General features: G+C 39.4%; 1 pseudogene; it reads right to left on the minus strand.

The window, feature by feature from the left end:
• Positions 1-10,187: 10,187 nt before the first annotated feature.
• On the minus strand, positions 10,188-12,030 carry LOC124974412 (zinc finger protein 783-like; annotated as a pseudogene).
• Positions 12,031-12,463: the final 433 nt, after the last annotated feature.

Here is a 12,463-nt window from a genome sequence, read left to right on the forward strand (position 1 = left end):
TTACTTTTAAAGGATTTTTATGATTAAGTGGTAAAAGTAGTATAAAAATTAAGCCCTGCAAAATTGCTGCTATGAACTTTCAATGCAATATCATTGTTGGATTGTCCTCTTGCTATAAGTACTTGCAGACTGTGAGAATAGAGTTTTGTTGATAATTGTAAGGTTGAAATTTTGTGAATTAAAGACAAACAAGGGAAAAACATTAAAGTCATACAGAGACCCTGTAAGTGGACCCCCAACTATTCTACATTTTAATTGAAACTAAAAAACAAGAGGTGGGGAATTGGGAGAAAAGTTCTCTGCACACAGTAATACTATATAAAAAACAAATTTCATTTGGAAGATATGAACAAAAATGGGCTATTTTCTAAGTAGTTTTGCACAGAAGGTGGGTTTACAGGGTATAGATCTCTTACTCCTTGATGTTACTGATCTTAATGGAGTGAGCTGAGTATTAACAGGAGGTGGCGAATTATTCCTAAATTGAAACTTCATTTTTCTGAGTTACATTCCTTCATGAGATTCACACATCTCTGAACAAAACTGGAGCATGCCTTTGTACTAATCCATGTAGAGGACATAAAGAAGTTTGAGGGATGAACTTTGCCTTCTAGAAGCTTACAATCTTGTTAGGCAGATTAAGACTCTCTCTCCCAACAAAGGTAATGAAAATACATGGATGAGCTGGATGTCTTGGATTTTTCTTTTCCACTTGCCATCATACTTTGACAGGGGAGGAGGCAACCTATGTTGTCCTTTTCTAACTTCTCAGTTTCCATCCATATGGGTCAGTGGCTCTCCATCAAAATGAAAAAAACAAAAGAGCCACAACAATAATCAGTTTAGGGCTAAGTAAAGTTAATCATTCAGATGATTGTAAAAGTCAGTCTGATTCATGTCACGTCTCTGGACCTGACTTCTGTGATTGGCGCAAATCATGACAGCTGAAGTGACTCTGATCAACCATGCCATGACCCAAATCACTGACCCTGTATGCCTACTGGGGCCAACTACTCTGGCTGGCTGCCCAGTGTCAGTTCTTCCACAGTTCCTTATAATAGAGCCTCATGTGTCAATTGGAAATGCTTACCTTCCCAAATCTTTTTTCTTCCAGGCTTGACCACGAAGCATGTTTTTGGGCAATGAGATATATACATCTTATTAATGAGGAAGGACTCAATTAATTCTGATTTGAAAAGTTCCTAAAAGAGTTCTTGGCAGATAGTTTGTTTTATTAGTGTTTGCTAAGGAATTACTTGTTAAATACAGCTTTCAGGCTTTTTTCCTTTTGCCCTTTGTGAGTCTCCCTTTTTCTCATCTTCAATTCAAACAGATGCTGGGAGGGCAGAGTCTATCATTCCTATAAAGTGAAAAGCTAATCAAATGGCAAGAATGGTGAGACCTCCAACTATAAGAAGCTCCCACATTTACCCACCCTTATTAAAAATTACAGTCCTGAGCAATACACTAGTCCAGAATTCCTTACCTATAGACTTCAGACTTCAGTTACATGGGTTGGGGAGTGCATCTACTTAGCTAAGTTTATTTATTTTTCTGTTTCATGCAGTTGAAAAAAATTCTGACTGATACAGATCTCTCATTTTGTCTCCCCACCTAGGTCTTCGGGGTCCAGCTGGAAAATTTACATTCAAGGAAAATAGAAAGCTGTGGAGAAGATTGCTGGACTTGTTGTCAAAGAATTGCAAACAATATCAGATGATGTGAAATTAAAAGTGTGCTGCTGATTGAATTTTCAAAGAGATTCTTTAAACAGCAGGGACAGCTTGAGATACAATTTTATTTACCATATTTCTATTTAACTAGAGTGAGATTGCCTTTGCAAGAACAGAGGATGCCTACTGTGTGCATGGCATGATTTGAGGAGTGAAGACGACTGAGTGATTAAAATATGCTTCCCCTCAAGGGCATGTTACCATATTGGAAACTTCCACATTATTCAGTTATTTATATCAAGTAAAGGCCACATATGTCTAGTAGGAGGCAAATCATCATTTTCTGGAGGGCTGTGATGGTGTGCTGGAGTAAAATGAGGGGTAGCTTGTATTTTCTCTTGCTGACACATTATATTGCTGTGAGTCATTACATATGGAGAAGTATAGCTGCAATTCATTTGTATGAGCTCTTTGTATGGAACACAGCTCTCTAGATACTTTTGTTAGAACATTTACTTTTTTCATTCATTATAGAAAGGCAGTGCAATTTTTAGGGAAGAGCATAGATTTGATGTTAAAGAGACTTAAGTTCAAAACACTGCAATGCCACATACTAGCTCTGAGGTCTTGAACAAATCTTTGATCCTTCCTTCCTCCTGCTGTCCTTCAGATGATACTATAAACATCTAATTCTCTTTGTTAAATTCCCTTCTATTTCAATGACTAGGATGCCTTCCATTATTATGACTGAACCCTAATACACATTCTGTTTTCCCTCTCCATCATTTTATCTACAGAGTAATAACTCTCAATCAAAAAAATTTATTTTAAAAAACCCAGACAGTCTGCAGCTCTGGCTCCTGCAGCTTGAGGTGCTCGGAGTTCACAAAGGTCTAGTGCTGTTTCTGGTACTCTTGCCACCATCATCTTCACTGTCGTGAACAAGTAAAGTTTGGGCAGACTTCTCCATGGCCTGGGCATCAGTTCCCGGCTGAGCCATTTTCTTTTTGGCTTAAAGCCCCCGCCCAGAGGCTGATTCATAGCGGCGGTGGTGGAGATCACAGGTCGCTCAGGCTTGCAGATGGGTCAAGGGCTGTGGAGAGTGGCCAGAAACCAGCAGCTACAACAGGAAGGCTATAGTGAGCAAGGCTACCTCACCAGAGAGCAGAACAGGAGAATGGCTGCGAGCAACATTTCTAACAGCAGTCATCGTAAACAAGTCCAAGGAGGCATTGATATATATCATCTTTTAAAGGAAAGGAAATCTAAAGAACAAGAAGGATTCATTAACTTGGTAATGTTGCCTCCTGAGCTAAGCATTACCATCTTGTCCTACCTGAATGCAACTGACCTCTGCTTGGCTTCATGTGTTTGGCAGGACCTTGCTAATGATGAACTTCTCTGGCAAGGCTTGTGCAAATCCACTTGGGGTCACTGTTCCATTTACAATAAGAACCCACCTCTAGGATTTTCTTTTAGAAAACTGTATATGCAGCTGGATGAAGGTAGCCTTACCTTTAATGCCAACCCAGATGAGTCACAGGGAACAAGAATCTCCAAAGGACATTGTTCATGTCACTGATATGGGTAACCAAACTCCACAACAACTGCTGGCAGTGGCTCATGGGGTGGGGGAGAACATCTGCACAATTTGTGGTATGACTATCTAGCACACTGTTGTTATATGCATGATGTTGTGATCTCTGCTGTATGTAATGTCTTGATCTTATGTATGAGCTTGTGTATTTAGTGGGAGATGACCACATTCTTATAAAGGAATGTGCTGAGACCTGTTTCTATTAAGTCGTATCTCCCCTGCATGTACAAGTTGTGTGTGTTGATTTTATTCTACTAGCAGTATTATAATAAAGTAATTTTACTTACCAACCAGTAAGCTATATTTCTTGTGCTATATTTTGTATGAAAACATTTTCTTGACATGTATTTTAAATTTAGAGACTAAAAAACTGGCAATGAATATGGTTTAATTTTATTATAGGCTTTTTATTTCTGAAAACATTTTTAAACAGCTTTTTTTATATCCTCATTGGGGTTAGATTAAAAAAAAGTATTTTTCCCCTGTATTCACACAGAAAGACCCACATGCATACTTTTTTGTAATTTACTAGGTTGTTCATAAATAAGCTCTATTATAAAAATATTTTAGTTTGAACTATATACATATTTTAGATAGAAATCAACATGCAATTTATTTTTAAGACAACATATTCTTTTTGTTGTTGGACCTGTTAAAGTATAAACGGGAAAGTTGTAAGAGTTCCCCATTTTAGAAAGGATCTTAGGAGTTTGTACTCAATTCTTACTGATACTGAATCTTCCTGAATTTTTACTCCGATATACAGCAACAAAATGGTCATTACTTCATAGCCGAGTAACAGGGGTGAAAGTCACTTTGATTTTTTTCCCATGGAAAAACTCTGCCTGATGTTATCAGAATATATAGACAAACATTTATCAAGTGTATTCTTTAGAAATACCTACCTTAAAGGAAGTTTCTAAGTCTAATAAAATTGAACCTCATATGTTATAATTGGCTTATTTACAGCATAACTTTTCAAAGCCTTTAATACATTGATGCACATTGTGACTCTTTAAAAGGAGATGTCATATGTAGAATTATCCAAGTTTATTTGACTATATGTATATATATGTTTTTTGTAAAAGAACACTCCAGGGAACACATATTGAGATACACTACTATAGATTATCTGTAATCCTACTGTGTATAAATGTTAGAATGTTTGAAATACTTAATTTATAACTATCTGTTAGAATCTCTCAATGAATCTGTGGATCCATAATTGCTTATTTTTTAGTTTTACCTATAATATTCTTTCTTACGAAAATCTGTAGATCTGTAACTATTTTTTTTACATTGTCTGATAGTACCTATTATCAAGAAAAAAACCTGAGAGTTGTGTTTGAGTCTTGATAGACTGAGGTATTTTTTCATGTTCTCATTTTGATTGTTTATCTAATTTGTTAAGAAAAAAATGTTAATTTGGAAAATGTGTAAGAAAATAAACCTGAAAGCAATATTAAATTTAAGCAACAACCTGTATACCCTGATATAAATGTCCATGTCAAATAATTTGAAACTAATAAACTATTCATTAAAAAATTATTTTATTATATCCTATATCTTAAGAATAGAGCAAACATTCTAGTGAGTACTAAAGTCCTCAATATTCTCATGCCACTCCAACAACAAAGCTTCCTCTTAAACTTCCATCTTTTATTCTATCTGTCCAACTCAATAGGCAGGCTGCATTCCATACTTTTTTGAACTTATTTTGCATCTCTATTTCTACTTGTACACTCAAGTACATTCCTAGGAATATGGTAATTTTTCTACTACATCTTTGATTTTGAAAATACTATCTGTCATTCCTTTGTCAAGATTCCATGAGTTCCTGAAAAGAATCAGTTAACTGTTCCTATTTAATCTCAAAACATTTATGAATACTGTATAAACTCCTTTGAGATTTATTACATTTTGGGAGTGATTTATGGTTGTTTTTACATGTTTATGTGATTACCTTACTAGAGTATAAGCCTCAAAGAGTAAGGGAAACACTTGTCTTTCAGTATTTCTATTACCTTCCATAGTAGCATACATGAAATATCACATAAATGTGCCTTGAAAGAATAAATGGACAAAGAAAGAACATGCATAATATAAATATTTACTAGTATATTTGCATTTGCCTAGTTCTGACTCTGTCAAAGAGAGCATGCCCTCAGGGAAAAAACAGAGCTAGATAAACTCCAATTCTACTAATACTTTGTTTACTATTTATATCACAACTCACTAAATAAATTTCCTAAAGATATCTGAAAAATTAAAATATTTATCCCCCCACCAGCACCTCAGGGAATTTTCTCCCTTTCCAACCTAGGAGTTTCTTTAACATTCATGAAGACATTTTTTCCAATAAGATTCTTTGATCATTACTCCAAGCAATGATGTGCTGGTGAACTGGTTCTCTGAAAGTCAAAGTCTTTGATTTTTATCAGCTGTCAATTTATATGTTGTAAATGTTCTCAATATGTTCAATTTTAATGACATCTGTATTTAACAACCATTTTTCAATATTCTGGAAAATTGAGCAGTCAGTTCTTGTGAGCAGGTATGGTAAAGTGGTATTCTTCACATTCACTTTTCAACAATTCGACTTGTTTGCAGAAATAATACTTGGACCCCAGATTTCCCCTGTGAAGTGTTAACTGAAATGTATGATGTTCTTCCACAGCCCCCCATGTTTCTCCTGCTACCACTTATCAAATGTAGACTCCATGGAGAATCATTTTTTTCCTCACAGCACTGTCAACATAGGCTGCCTCTCTTCTGCAAAACTTCTGCCCAGAGTCCATCTAACCACCTGACATTTCTCTTACTACATCAGCATTAGAATACTGACAAACTCTAACAAAACCTCACAAAACAGGAATTGTTGTGACAACAAATTTGTGGTGCCCAATAGCAAATGCTACCTTTACTAGAAAATCTTCTTCCATGCCTCTGAAACTCCTCTTTGTATTCCCATTTGTAACTTACAAAACCTTTCCTCCCTCCCTCACTTCAGCATCTAAAAACATAGCCCTAGTTTTGTAGGTGAGCTTTCCTTGTCCTTGTAGGCAACTGTAAGGAAGATTAAAAAAAATTTGCATTCCTTTATCAAAAACTTACTGTTTTTTGCAATGATCCTCATATTATTTCCTCAAATTTTAGAATAGAGCTCTTCCTGTCTTGTTCTAAAGGACAGCCTCTGCATCTGTCCTCTTGACCACTCCTTTCTTTCTGCTCTGTGACATTACCACACCACTCATCTCCCTCCTGGTAAATGTGAACCACACTCTAACTCCTTTTCTAGCCATCTATAGATATTTTCAAATCTATCTGATTAAATAATTTTAAAAATACTACTTTGTCAGAAAGTATAAACAAATATTTTTACAACACAAAATCTTCTTGTTCTTGCCCAATTTCTCATATTTCCTTCATTTATAATTTTCTTGAAATGAAACAGTTTTATTTCTTTTATCTCATTCACTGACTTTTCTCACTATTATAGAATTAATAAAAATGTAATAAAGAAAAATTTCAAATTTTATTGTAAAAAATGACTACAAAACAATACCAATAAAATACTAACATTAATTCTACCTGATGGATGTATTGTTGGCATTTTGTACATTTCTTTCCAGTCTAATAATCCTGGCTATATCTTTAATGTTAGAATTAGATTGTTGAATTTTGTAGCATTTTTTCCATTTATTATTCTATATGGGTATTATTCAATTACACAAACTCCCTTTTAAAACTTGATTTTTGATGATTGCCTTATATTTTGGTGAATACATGAACCCTGATTTACACAACTGTCCATCTCTGCTATTCACTAACCAACCCATGAGATCAGCCTTCAGCCTTAACTGCTTCTCCAGTGATCTTCTACTCACTGAATCCAATGTGCTCATTCCTTTTCCCAACTAAGTTGAACTACCTAAAATGACAGTTAGTGGTGCCTTCCCCTTTTCCCCAAACAGTTGATCTTCACTGTCACAATATCACATTTCTGTTATCACTCCCACTCAATTTCTCTAGCCACTTTCCTCAGTAAGAGCTGCTTATCTTTCCTCTGTACATTCAAGTTTCTGTCCTTTTCTTTCTTTTGTTCTTGAGCATTTTCATCCACACCATGACTTAAATAACATTTACAAGCAAAAAGTCTGAATTTGTGAAAGTAATGGTTTGCTTAATGTTTTGTTTGTTTTAAAAATTATCTTGGGTAAGAAAGCTTTTTCTACTAGTTCAATTTTTTGCAGAAGACTTACATGTCTGGGTTATAGCTTGAAGAAAAGTAAATAAAGGACCAAGTGATTATCCTTGGGTCTCAAGTCACATATTAGCTTCAGTAGTGAGGTGCAATAAAAATCTGGGGCTCCAAAGTGGAGGTGGGAGTTACTATATGTCATATACTTAACTCAGCAAATAGCATTATTTTCAACAGTTAGAGAAAAATAAAAATTCACATGCAAAGTCACCAATTTATCGAGCAAGAGTTTGATCAGAACATTTTTTTAAATCCCTATTCTCTAAGAAGTTAGATTTATGAAATTAAGTTTGTTATAACCATGTTGCCACTGAAACTTGAAATGTACTGAAATCAACCTGGTTTTTTTTCCTGTGGGTCAGCATGGAGTAAAGGAGCATGTTATCTAATTTCCCTCCAGGTAATTTCTCTGGAAGGTATTAATCATATAACCACATTTTCTTTCTCAGAGGTAAAAAGGCTCAGTGTTCTACAAGGTTGGCTCATTTCCCTCAATGCATACCAGCAGAATATCAAAAGCAAAACAATTTCATAACACAAAATGCTCTATGTTTTAGGTGAAATCCCAAGACAATGAGTTCTGTTACCAAGATGAGGGTTTTATAGTAAAAGTATTCTGTGATCTGGTATTTGGTTATAATACTATTTTGTTGAACTGGCCAGGGGATGTTTTTTGGTCCCAAGTCCTACAAGAGTCATCTGTCTGACAAAGGTAGTTGGTGGTCTGTTTATATTACAGGTAGGGCAGGAGGGACAAACTCTCATGCTTTATTTAATTCTTTCACTTAAAACTTTGACAGATTGGTTTACCACTTTTAAATCTTGTTTGATTTTCATGTTATATTTGAGAAAACTGTTAGAGCAAGAACTATTATATTCATTGAGCAGATGGAGAAATTCAGGTTTAGATGGCTGAACTAATTTGCTAAATTACAAAAAAACCCTCAATTTTTATGACTCCTAGTCCAAAAAGTGTTCTCTGTTATTAGTATTTCTGTTGACTTGTTACATTTTCCTTATGCACCTCATGAGCACTGTCTTTGATGAAAAGCACAGAACAAGAATAAACACAGCAGCACATTTTCCTTCTGACTGGGTTTTTATCCTTTCACTCGCTGTGCCTCATTTTTTCTGTTCTGTGACACATATTCCAAAACTTGATTTCTAACAACATTACTCAATAAAAGTCTATTCAGTGAACCAAACTGGAAGTGCAATAGAAAAATCAACTATGGTATCTTGGAAATCATTTTCCTACAATGGGTCTGAGTTTCCTCTATGGAAAAAATCAGAATAAAAATAAATTGTCTCACAGTGTTACTAAACAGCACTACTGCCTACCCAGTGGCCCTTGCCAGAAACCCTGGAATCTTGCCAGGCACCTTTTTCGTCCTCTCATGGCTGTGACATAAAGACATCAACTGCTGTAGATTCTCCTGATTTTATGCCCTTAAAAGCTTGGAATCTGCTCTTTGTTCTCCATCTCCACCAATTCTGTCTTAGTTTAGATTCTTACCACCTTATTGGGATTACTGTTAGTTTACGTCCTCTTTCCAGTCTTGTCAATTTCAATTTGTATTACACTTGGAAAGAAAGAGTTTCAGGGATGGGTGTAACATAGACTCCTTAGTATTCCTCTATTTCTGCTTTTCATGTGTTGTTGATACTTTTCAATACTTCAGGTAGACCACTTTAATTAGATACAGGTAATTCTCTTGGGCCCTTTATGCAGCTACTATTTTTTTAACTTAGAAGACATGCCATTACCTAGCATTACTAACAGTACCATTAGGAAGTACAAATGGAGACTTCCAGGCTCTGGAGAAGGCAGCCAAACTCATACTTAACAGATAACTGTATCTAAATATGGTAAATCCTAAATTTGCATACTTGCAAAATTACCTACAGAATCCCAGTGTGTTCTTTCTTATAGAATGTATGTTTTCCCCACTGGAAAAGATCATTCCAGATATGAAGGATCAATCTAATGAAGATTCCTATTGACTGTCAAATAAAGTGTTTCAAATGAACCTTGAACTGCATTCCATTATACAATAGACATTTCCTAAGATATCTTTTATGCAATATCATTGAAGAATATTTTGAATCCAAAGTCCCTTTAAAATGTAACTCCCATAAGCTACATAGAATTTTAAAGTTTAAAGAAATTATAGTGGACTAGAAATGCAGCTTGGTGGGAGAGTGCTTGTCTAGCATGTATGAGGTTCTGGGTTTGATCTCAAGTACTTCAGAAAAAAGAAATCATACTTACACCAAAGTTAGTAGCAGCAAATCAATCCAAGCAGAAACCTGTACATATGTTGAAACTGCCATGTGAGCATAGAAAGCATTTATATTAGCGAACAAGTTGCTCATCCTGTTACAAGTTGCCCATCCTGAAAGGACCATAATCTCTGATCATCTTGACTGTAGCACTAGTCAAAAACCACATGAAAAACTGGTGTTCCTTAAGCCTTCAGGGATCCTTTGCATGTCAGGAATGTAGAAAAAACAGCTAAGAGTGACTTACTTAGGAAAGAGAAAGTAGAGGCACCTTGTCACATATATATGCCGTCATCAAAAGGGCCACTGCTTTCCATTTCAATAAGGGGAAAAAACAACTCTCTTCAAGTCATCCCAGAATATGGGACCTGCATCAGGCACAAGGGGAGGTCCCAAGAGACAGAGCAAAGGTCCTGCCAGGGATGGAGGTGGACCAGAGGGTGCCCTGGCAGGCTCCTGCCTGGTCAGTCCTCCTGCATGCATGACTGTGACCCTGTGGGGGTGAGCACCCCTGGCCTGTGGAGGGCACAGGGAAATGCAGGCCCCCGCAATGCCGGGCATGAGTCTGCATGTGCACAGCCAGGTGGTGGTTTTGGTTGAAGGCCTGGCCGCACTGGGGGCACTGGTAGAGCCACTTACCAGTGTGGATGCGCTGGTGACGTAAGAGGTCTGAGGGCCGGCTGAAGGCCTTGCCACAAGAGGGACAGGCAGGCCAGCCCTGGTTGTGGCCTGTGTGCAGGTGTTGGTGAAGCAGCAGGCTGTTCCGCTGCTGGAAAACCGCAGGCACTCACTGCAGTGGTGAACCTTGGTGGCTGCTGGTCTCTGCCCCAGGAAGGTACAGCCTACCAGGGAGCAGGCCCCCCGTGATCCTCAGGGTGCCAGCGGGTGACAGGGACAGGCACTACCACTTCCCCTGGCTCCACTGTAGAGTGGCTTTCCCCCCATCGGGTGGGGGAGCCACCCAGAGCTTCCCTGTGCTCCTCCTCCACATGTGTCTGTTGATGGATGGTCAAGTCAATCCTCAAGCGGAAGTTCTGCCCACAGTCAGGTCAGGCGAAGGTCCATTCCTGCCAGTGAGGAAGGACACGGAGTGTCTCCCAATGGCTCCTGGTGGCCAGGGCTCCCCTGCCTGCACCCTTGGCATCCCCTGGGCATGATGCCACCTAAGGCCTCCAGTACTATTCCTGTGCCCTTTGACTGTTCTACACTTGTTCCAGCTTGGGGACCCCAGGAGGAGTTGCTCAGGCATCATCTTGTCCTCAGACTGAGCTTCTGTCTTAAGGGCCATGCCTCCACCACCTGGCCACAGACTGGACATGATGTCCCTGGGAGGGGAAGCTGGTGACTCCCCCTCTGAAGATTCTCCCTCCTGTTTAACTGAGGACAAAATGCTGGTGGTTGCTAGAGACCCAGTGCCCACCCTGCATGGGGTCACTCCTGCTTCTTCATTTTGCTGATGTTGAGGGGCCTGTCCTTCTTTTGGCTCCTCCTGGGCATGGTTGATGGGGCTGGGGACCTGCTCTGGATATGGAGGGAGACCAGCATCCAGTCTCCTTGGACGTGCTGCCTCCTCCTCACTCCCCTTCTCCTTGCCTTGCTGGTCTTCAGGACAAGGCTCCTCTTCCCCTCTCTATCCGGGTGAGGCTGTCAGGTTTGGAGATGGCATAATCCAGGGAGACCAGCGTCCCATAGTTGCCCTTCATCACGTGCTTGTAGAGCTCCTTCTGCCAGTCCTCCAGCTTGCCCCACTCAGGCTGGGAGAAGTACACGGCCACATCATCAAAGGTCACGGGCACCTTGGGTACCTTTCTTTGTTGCCAGGCAGCAGCCGCAGGATCCAGAAGTTCCTGTTGCGCAGCAGGTTCTCCATGTTCTCCAGCTGGCTGCAGCAGCCCGTACTCCTGCAGAAGGGTCCCCAGCACGGCCCACTTGCTCTCCAGCTGGTTGCCAAACTCCAAGGCCTTCTTCTCGCTGTCGGCCAGCTTCTTCTCGGCTGCCCTGATGCGTCACTCCAGAGTCAGCAATAGGGCCAGGCAGGAATCCACCTTCTTCTCCAAGGCCTGAATGGCAGCCACCACAGTCCACAGCGTGATCTCTGTGGAGTCGGGGTACGAGTTCTTCTCAGCAGCTAGCTGGGGCGATGGAGGTTTTGGAGGCCTCTGGTCCTCCATTGCCTTGTCGCTCTCTGGAACCCGCGCGGGCGCCGCTTCTGCCATAGCGGTCCGCGTCCTCGCTGGGTTGCACTCCTCAGGCCTGACAGGCGTGCCTGGCGCGGGCGGTGCCGGCGCAGCCGGAGCCGCCCAGTCCCATAGCTCCTGCCTGTGAGCCACGTGCCCCGGGGGCCCTTTAAAAAGAGCTGCGCTGAGCGGCCACGCCCTACGGCGTGCACAGCGTCCCCTAGAGATCATCAATGATTGCTTACTTTCTTTAATATAAACTATATAGAATGCGATTTCATTATATACTGAACATTTTATAATGAATTTGTTAAGATTGTCACAATAATATAAAATTATTTTTGAGAAGAAATTTAAAAACTCTAGACCTATGCCATCATGCTTCTTTCTTTTTCAATAAATCGTAAGTTATTAAAATTGTTAGATCTAAATCATGGTTTTTGTAATATGCGATGCTTAAATATAATGGAAG

This window comes from Sciurus carolinensis, unplaced genomic scaffold (genome assembly GCF_902686445.1).
Source record: "Sciurus carolinensis unplaced genomic scaffold, mSciCar1.2, whole genome shotgun sequence".
Taxonomy (NCBI): domain Eukaryota; kingdom Metazoa; phylum Chordata; class Mammalia; order Rodentia; family Sciuridae; genus Sciurus; species Sciurus carolinensis.